The following is a 9,484-nucleotide window of genomic DNA, read 5'->3' on the forward strand; positions in this document are numbered from 1 at the left end:
TTTTAGTTCCTTGATCTCTGTAGCAACAGATTCTCTGCCATCTTCTATGCTTTTTTCAAACCCAGAAATTAATCTTATGACTATTATTCTAAATTCTTGTTCAGTTATATTGTTTATATCTGTTTTGAGCAATTCTTTAGCTGTAATTTCTTCCTGGAAATTCTTTTGAGGGGAATTTTTCAGTTTTATCATTTTGGCTAGTTTTCTGTCCCTTCTGTGTTTTAAAAGCTTTTTATGTGCCCTGCACCTGCAAACACTACTATATTGAAGAGGGGTCATACACTGTCCAGGTCCTGGCCCTTCAGGAGATGTTTTTGGGGGAGTGTTATTTGCTCTCTATTTGTTGTGGCTTTGGTTACTTTATCTCCCTACTCGTAGTGATGTTTTGGACCCTCCACAAACCAGTGTGCTTTGATTTTTTTGTTGAAGTAGCCCTGGAAAGGAAAACAAACAAACAAAAAATAAACTGAAAACAAAAACACACAAACAAACAAACAAACAAACAATAACCAAAAACACCAACTACAACAGGGTGGAGGCGGTGCTGATGGAAGAGGTCTTATCCAATACAAAGAGAGAAATGACAGGGGTGGGGGGAAAGAAAGAATAAAAATTGGCCAGAGAAACTATACTGCTTAATCCAGAGAAAGAGAAAGGAAAATAAAGGGGGAGGAGAAAGAGAAAAAGAAAAAGAAAATAAAGTTATTCAGAGAAACTATACAGCTTAATCCAGAGAGAGAATGGAGAATAAAGAAGGGGGTGTGGAACATGTATCAAGAGAATGGACTAAATACGTCTGCTTAAACAAACAACCAGAATAACCAGACTGGAGGAGGGAAGAAATAAGAAGGAGAAAAGGAAGGAGTAATGTATCTATATAATAAGAATTGTCCTAGTGTTAAACCAGGCAATGCAACACCGCTTCTCTGGAGGAGGGGCCATTTGGTTCCTCAGTGTCTATCCCATTCCAGTAGATACACAGTTCCCCGTCATGGAGGTGAAAGGTTTGGTGCAGGTGAGTCCAGCCTCTGCTATGGGTCTCACTGTCCAATCCCTGAGGCCCCACCTTGGTGGTTATGGGGAGAAAAATGGCAATCCTCCAGTCTCTCCTCCACAGACCCGGTGTCCCAAACCACTCTGTTCAAGCTGTCCTCACTGTGCCACGGGCATAAATGAGGCAGTTTGTCTCGCTCCCCTGATTTCCATGCCTGGCACTTGGGATTCAAACTCTCACTCTGCACATCCCAGCAATTGGGAAGTGTCTCTCTGTGCCACCTGATATGTAGTCCCTGGCTGGTGGGTGCAGGCAGGCTTTGTCCTATCCCACAGCACTCCAGGGAGGGGATTGCTTGCTCCTACTGTGGACTGCACCCCTGATCTAGCCATCAAGCCCTGGGATGCCTCCCCTCCTCCCCGGTGCACAATCTGGGCAGCAGGCCTCAATCCAGAGCAAACCCCATAGTTAGAGATTGGATCTTTCTCCACCCCCGTCCAAGGTTTTTCTCTTTTCCAGATACAGTCCTATGCTTCTCCAGCCACTCTTTCTCTTCCCTTTGTCTCTCCAGAGAAGCAGATCCCTTCCTTCCATTCATCTTATCTCTCCCATTTCGCAATCATGAATCTATGACCCATCAGGTTTTCCCAGTGGATCCCTGGACATCCAACTGTCTCTTTTCCTCCCAGACTCTTGAGATTCAAAGTCCTTTGGCTTCAACACTTCTTTTTGAGAGAAGAGAGAAGTTTGGATCCCCCTACTTCTCTGCCATGTTGGCCCCTCCCCCTCCAAAGATTTTTTTTAATTTTTTAACATTTATTTATTTTTGAGAAACAGAGTATGAGCAGGGGAGGGGCAGAGAGAGAGAGGGAGACACAGAATTCGAAGCAGGCTACAGGCTCGGAGCTGTCAGCACAGAGCCTGACACAGGGCCCAAACTTACAAACCACGAGATCATGACCATAGCCGAAGTTGGACACTTGACTGACTGAGCCACCCAGGTGCCCCCAAAGACGTTTTAAAGTACTATTGTTGTCTCAAAAAAAACTGTTTAGAACCAAATGTGTTATCAATAATACAGTCCCTAAAGATGTAAATTCAGAAACCATGAATTTCAATAAGAATCCAGAGTTAGATAATAGTTCCCATGAAAGAAGACTTTTGTGAATTCAGAACCTTGTAACCCTTCAGAAAAGGCAAGTAAAAAATAATTTGTCACAGGATCATGAGACTGTTTCCAAAAGGCCATAATCATAGAAGAGGTTTGTCCTTTTGGTAAGGGTTTTGGGAAACTTGGACAAGGACATTTTTTTGCCACAAAAGAGATAGAAGAAGCAACAGTGAAAAAAGGGTATACAGGCCAAGTCTGGACATGTTGGCAGAATTGTATCTGTTTCAATTCCTGGAAATATTTACTCTCATTGTCACCAGATGGCAGGTCCAGTCAAGGTTTTGTGTTTTCTTTACATGTGTCATATGCATCCATGAGTCTATTCCCTGGAGTTTGGTGGCACAAGGGATGGCAAACAGTTCCAAAAAAGGGTCTTTCCAGTGAAGTTGAAGAGTCTTTCTGGAAGTGTCTTTCTTTCCTTCCTTCCTTCCTTCCTTCTTCCTTCCTTCCTTCTTTCCTATTTTTTTAAAAATGTTTTTAACAGAAACTCTTTATTTTCTTTTTTAAGTAAATTCTACACCCAATGTGGGGCTCAAACTCACAACCCCAAGATCAAGAGTTGCATGCTCTACCAACTGAACCAGCCAGGTACCCTGGAGGTATCTTTTCTAGTAGACTAAATCCCCAGGTTGCAAGGTGTGATACTTTAGGTCATCTTCTCCAGGGAGTGCATGGTGAAAAGACTGTTCTATCAAAACACAATTGTTGTTTTTTTTTTTTTTTTAAGTAGCCTTTAACAACACAGGGCTTGAACTTACAACCCTAACACCAAGAGTTGCATGCTCTACCAACTGAGTCAGTCAAGTGCCCCAAAGAATGGTTATTTTTAATATGAGCAATTAGGTCTTTACAATATTGAAGTATATCTCCTTTATCAATAGTGGATCAAAGGAGGCAAGGGCCAAGTGTATTGGACATCTTGTTCCAAGGGGTAGATCTGAGATATATAAGAACCAATGGCAATGCTTTCAGCCAAAGTGTTTGGAGGGGCTTTAACAAGTTTTGCCAATTGAGTCCTAATAGTGTCTTTAGTGTGTTCAACTAACCCTAAGGATGGAAATGGTATACACAATGAAAACACAATGAAAAAGTTGTAAAACTGACCAAATAGCACAGAATTGTCAAAGCACCTGACTGGTAAAATAGGTTCCCTAATTACTATACAGTTTGAGAGGGGTTCCCCAGGAAGGGATAATCTTTTCCAACAGAAAAAGCATTGGCCTGTCTACAAGAGAAATATTTTGTACAGTGAGAACACATACAAACCATGACTAAAACATATTTATTCAACATATTATGAAATATTGAGAGAGGAAGTTGTATGAAATCCATTTGTGTGAAAAGATTTCCCTGGACTGTACTTTGGAAAGGTGGAGAAAGTGAGGTAGCCACTTTTTGCAGCCTTAACTTTCCCCCACAAATACTAGTTTATGAATGCTATCAGTTTGTCAGGTGATCAATGGGTCAGTGCATGTACAATGGTAAGTACTGGGGATTTTAGAATTTCTGGTAGGGCCAGATTGTTATTTGGTTGAAATCAGAGTGCTCTTTTATTAAGGCAACAATTATTAAATTTCTAATTAAAATTTTCCCTTTCTGGGACAATTCTGGGATGTCTCTTGTCAACTTTTTCAAAATATCATTTGGGATAACATGCCCTTGAACCATGACAGAGGTTTGGCTGTTGGCTTCCTTGAAAGCAGCATTTTTGATGGAAATATCAGCAAGGTAGTTTACTTTGGCCTCCAAGGAGTTGAGTCTGGAATGCCCAGGAATCTTAATAATCACCAGAGCAACTGGAAAAAGTACAGCATCCAAGGGGCAACTGGGTGGTTCAGTTGATTAAGTGTCCAACTCTTGATTTAAGCTCAGGTCATGATCTCACAGTTCATGGGTTAGAGCCCCCTGTCAGCCTCTGTGCTGACAGCATGGAGCCTGTTTCAAATTCCCTGTCTCCCTCTCTCACTGCTTTCCCCCCCCCCTTTAAAAAATAAATAAATAAGCATTTAAAAATATATGGCATCCAATAAATTTTTGGACATAGGAGCCATTTTAAAATTCTCTTCCCTGGGTTCCTTGGTGGCTAAGCTGTTTAAGCATCCAACTCTTGATTTTGGCTCAGGTCCTAATCTCATGGTTTCTTGAGTTTGAGTTCAGTGTTGGGCTCAGAGCCTGCTTAGGATTCTTTCTCTCTCTCTCTGCCCCTCCCTCGCACGCTCTCTGTCTCTCTCAAAATAAATGAATAAACTTTAATTTTTTAATGTTTATTTATTTTTGAGAGAGAGAGAGCTAGACAGAGTGTGAGCAGGGGAGGGGCAGAGAGAGAGGGAGACACAGAATCCAAAGCAGGCTCCACACTCTGCACTGTCAGCACAGAGACTGACATGGGGCTTGAATTCATGAACCATGAGATCATGACCTGAGCCAAAGTCAGACCCAACCAACTGAGTCATCCAGGCACCTCTAAATAAACTTTAAAAAATAAAAATAAAAAATAAAATTCTATTCCTATTGGAAGTAAGGATATCTTATTGTTTCCATAATGTTCCAAAGCCATGAGCTACCCCAAAGGCATACCAACAATCAGTATAAATATTTGTAATTTTACCCTTGGCTACAGTCCAAGCTTCAGTAAGGACATTTAATTCAGCCTGTTAAAGGGTGCCTGGGTGGCTCAGTCAGTTAAGCGACTGAATTTGGCTCATAATCTCACAGTTTGTGAGTTCAAGCCCTGCATCAGGATCTATGCTGCCAGTTCAGAGGCTAGAGCCTGCTTCAGATTCTGTGTGTGTCTCTCTCCCCCTCCCCTGCTCATGCTCTGTCTCTCTCAAAAGTAAATAAACCTTTAAAAAATTTTTAATTCAGCCTGTTGGGCTAAAGTACCAAAAGGTAAAGATATTGTCTCAATTACTTCCAAAGGAGTTACAATAGCATACTCAGCACAACGTTCATCCTTTAAATAAGAACCATCAGGAAACTATGAATAATCTGCATTTGTTAGAGTTTTCTGTAAATTTCCAAGGGGAATCAAAAAGTAGTCGGTCAGTGTTAAGTTGTGAGGGGTTTCATCTGGGTCCAAATGTAGTTCTCATTCCCAGATCAAGTATTCCCTAAGTATTGAACCTGAATTTGAGCAAACTACATATTTTTCTTTGGAGACTTTATGTCCCTTTAAGGCCAAGAGTTTTAACAGGTGGATGCTGTCTTCCTGTGAAGAGGATTGAGAAGGGGAACAGAGAAGCAAATCATCTACTCTCTGCAACCAAGTGGAGCTTGCAGAAATCTATCATCCAAATCAGCTTTTAAGATTTGTGAAAAGTAAGGACTCTGTGAAACCCTGGGGCATGCTGTCTATATATATATCTTTCCATATATCTTTCCAAGTGTAAGCAGAAAGATATTGGCTATCCTTATCAACTGGAATACTAAAAAGTCACTGCATACATCAATCACAGTGAAACATTTGCTTTCAGTGGGAACAGATGTCAGTAGCATGTGGGATTTTGGAACAACAGTGTGCCCAGAGATAGCAATGTTATTTATTACTCAAAGGTCCTCCATCCTCAGCCACTGGGTTTTCTCAGTAAGAGTATCAGAGGGACTACCGTAGGCCTTAAGTCTAAGGCCTTAAGACTTGTAATCTTCTATTACGAGCTTGATGCCTTAAAAGGCTTCATTATTTTTAGGGTATTGATTAATGCTGGAGAAAGTCTTTGAGGAATACATTTGAATCTTTTCATTTGCAAGTTTATTTACTTTAATAAAGAGAGAAAGAGAGGCAGAGAGAGGGAGAGAGAGAATCCCAAGCAGGCTCCATGCTCAGCACAGAGCCAGATGCAGGGCTCAATCCCATGACAGCAAGATCATAACCTGAGCCAAAATCAAGAGTCAGACACTTAACTGACTGAGCCACCCAGGTTCCCCTGGGTGAATCTATTTGAATCTTGATTGGAGGTGCATTGTGGATTCTGCCAAAATCAGTTGGGGTTTTTGCCCATAAAGAGGATGGTAGCTGATACAATAGGAATAAATGATCGGTGTCCCCAGACTCAGCTACAATGCTATCAGAGATGGAGCAAATAAAAGACGTTGAAAAGCCATTTAATTCCTCTGGTTGGGGGGTGCTTGGGTGGCCCAGTCAGTTAAGTGTCCTACTTCAGCTGAGGTCATGATCTCGCAGTTCATGAGTTGTTCAAGCCCTGCATCTGACTCTCTGCTGTCAGCAGGGAGCCCACTTCATATCCTCTGTTTCCTTTTCTCTCTGCCTCTCCCCTGCTCATGTTCTATCTTTCTCTCAAAAATAAGTAAAGATTTAAAAAAATGTTTAACTACTACCATCAAATTCTAAAATTAATTCCCCCTTCAGGGAGAAATTCTGGCATGATACTTTTCTAAGAAATATCAGCCCAATAAATGAATAGGGGCAGAGTAAGGAGAAAAGGATGCGTATCTCTCAAAGGATCTAGAAAAAAGGAAATAGGTTCAGTGACAAGAACCTGTTGAAGTTTATTAGAGACCCCCACTCCTTGAAATGTTTTAGTAATCCAAGCCTTCACCTTTATCTCCACAGATGTTTCAGACACAATGTGGCAAATTCCTTGTGGAAAGACAAATTGACATTAGCTTACTGCCAAATGGTTGTTTGCAAACATTTTGAGATTTTGGTATAATGAAGGTAGAGCACATAAAAGAGTATATCACTTGGTAAAGTTTTCTTTATTAAAAACTAAGGTTTGGTCCACTTTCAAAAGTAACTATGTGCCAAATCCCTACTTCGTCCCCAGCCAGAATTTCAAATCACATTTCATTCTGGTTTTGTTTAGGTGATCACACCGTTCTCTTCCTAAGTGCTCATGGGGAGTCTGTAAAGAGGTATCATAAAATGTCATGGGGGGAAATTACACAACAATTAGAAAAACTTTAAAAAGTACCTAAATTTTAAAAAAATTGAGTATCTAAATAATGGAATGTTAATCCTGTGTACTAAAAATACCAATTATCCCCTAATTTATCTAAACATTCAAAGAAATTCTTTTTTAAAAAAAATGTCTAGTTATTTATTTTGAAAGAGCAAGCAGGAGTGGGGCCAAGAGAGGGGAGAGAGAGTCATAAGCAGGCCCTGCATCACCAGCACAGAGCCCGGTGCCAGTCTCGATCCCATGAACCATGATATCATGACCTGAGTCAAGATCAAGAGTCAGATGCTTAACAGACTGAGCCACCCAGGCACCCTAATATTCAAAAAAATTCTATTTAAAATGACCCCCATCAGGGGCGCCTGGGTGGCGCAGTCGGTTAAGCGTCCGACTTCAGCCAGGTCACGATCTCGCGGTCTGTGAGTTCGAGCCCCGCGTCAGGCTCTGGGCTGATGGCTCGGAGCCTGGAGCCTGTTTCCGATTCTGTGTCTCCCTCTCTCTCTGCCCCTCCCCCGTTCATGCTCTGTCTCTCTCTGTCCCAAAAATAAATAAAAAACGTTGAAAAAAAAAATTAAAATGACCCCCATCAAAAGTTTCTGGCTAAATAGGTCTTCATTGAATGGATCTGTGTTTTCTAAGCAGGATTTGACTTGATAAATCGAGTCACACTTTAGGCTTTGAGTTCAGGGATGGTGTGGGTGAAGCTCAGTAATCACAGCCTTTAATGGAAGTGGACAGAGGCCAGGAAGAGATGCAGCCTTAGTATAGGTCCTGGGAGTAGTGGGGCCCTAAGACAACTCCCAGAGGACAGGCTGTGGTGTGGATGGAATCCCATATACATGAGGAATGTGAGGCCTAGAGAAGTTCAGTGACTTGCCTGAAGTCACCCAGCTTCCAGTGGCAGAACCAGCCTTCTGACTCAGTTCTGTCTGGTGCTGAGTCTCCCCCATCACCTCCTTGAGCCAAACAGTTGGATACTCTGCTATGCATAGTTGGGGAAAGCAGCAGCCATGTGCAGCCTCCAGCTGTGTTTCTGAATTAACCAAGAAGTAGCTGCTAACAGAAAAAGGAGAAAAATAGAAATGTCATGAGAGGTGTTTTGTATCTGTCCCTAAACTGACACCAGTATTACTGTAAAGGTTTGAATATATTATCCTTCTTCATAAAGGTTAAATTTTAAAGTCAGCACAAAAAAAGTCAGAAATTACCTTGAAAACCAACCCTCAACCCATAGCTTGGAGAAATGCCTGCATGAGTAAGAGGCTGGGGGGCTGAGAATGTCTAAGTGCCCAGCAGAGTCTCATCTTCATCCCAGGCTCGGCCCAGGACACTCAGGGAACAGAAGGGAACTGGATTGGCCTGAGCCTGTTGTAATTCTTTCTCTGTCTCTCCTTCCCTCACTGCCATTTCTTCTGTATTTTACTTTGGTTCCAGGGCCCTCAGCTGAATCTATCTGTAACTTGCTCCAGTTGAAAGCAGTGGGACACCACTGAGGGTCGAGGCCCCACATTTCCCTGAGCCCTGAGACCCCTGCCCTGGGAGTGTTACATCCCCCACCCTGATTCTTCAGGTGACATTCAGACATTTCCCAAATGCTTGTGAACTGGATCATGTCACATGGCACTAGAGCAGGAGTGGTTTCATCTGGTCAACAAATGTGGCTGCTCCTCTAGTTAGGAGAAGAGAGGTTGTAGTATGGCCTCCTTGGGATTTGGGGGCCATCCAGGGGCAAGAGATGACAGCCCCTCAGTGCACAGCTGCCTGCATTTGCCTCCTTCATCCCCTTGCCCAGCCTCGAGGAACTGGCTCTGGCCCCCTCAACACTCCAAAGGCCTCTCCCACTATTCCTGCCTCTACCCATTTCCATTCTTCCCTTTGGACATTTTCTTTCTTTTTCTTAATGTCCTAATTACAATAGTTTTATTCCTTGTATTTATTTTCTTCTGTCTTTAGTTTTTATTTCTCTTTTTACATTTTATTTTATATTTTTACTTTTATTTAATTTATTTTTAAAATTTACATCCAAGTTAGTTAGCATATAGTGCAACAATGATTTCAGGAGTAGATTCCTTAATGCCCCTTACCCATTGAGCCATCCCCCCCCCCACAACCCCTTCAGTAACCCTCTGTTCTCCATATTTAAGAGTCTCTTATGTTTTGTCCCCCTCCTTGTTTTTTTATATTATTTTTGCTTCCCTCCCCTTATGTTCATCTGTTTTGTTTCTTAAAGTCCTCATATGAGTGAAGTCATATGATACTTGTCTTTCTCTAATTCACCTTAGCATAATACCCTCTAGTTCCATCCATGCAGTTGCAAATGACAAGATTTCATTCTTTTTGATCGCCAAGTAATACTCCATGGTATATATATACCACATCTCCTTTACCCATTCATCCATCGAT

The sequence above is a fragment of the Panthera onca genome, chromosome E1 (assembly GCF_046562875.1).
Source record: "Panthera onca isolate mPanOnc1 chromosome E1, mPanOnc1 haplotype 2, whole genome shotgun sequence".
NCBI classification, from domain to species: Eukaryota; Metazoa; Chordata; class Mammalia; order Carnivora; family Felidae; genus Panthera; species Panthera onca.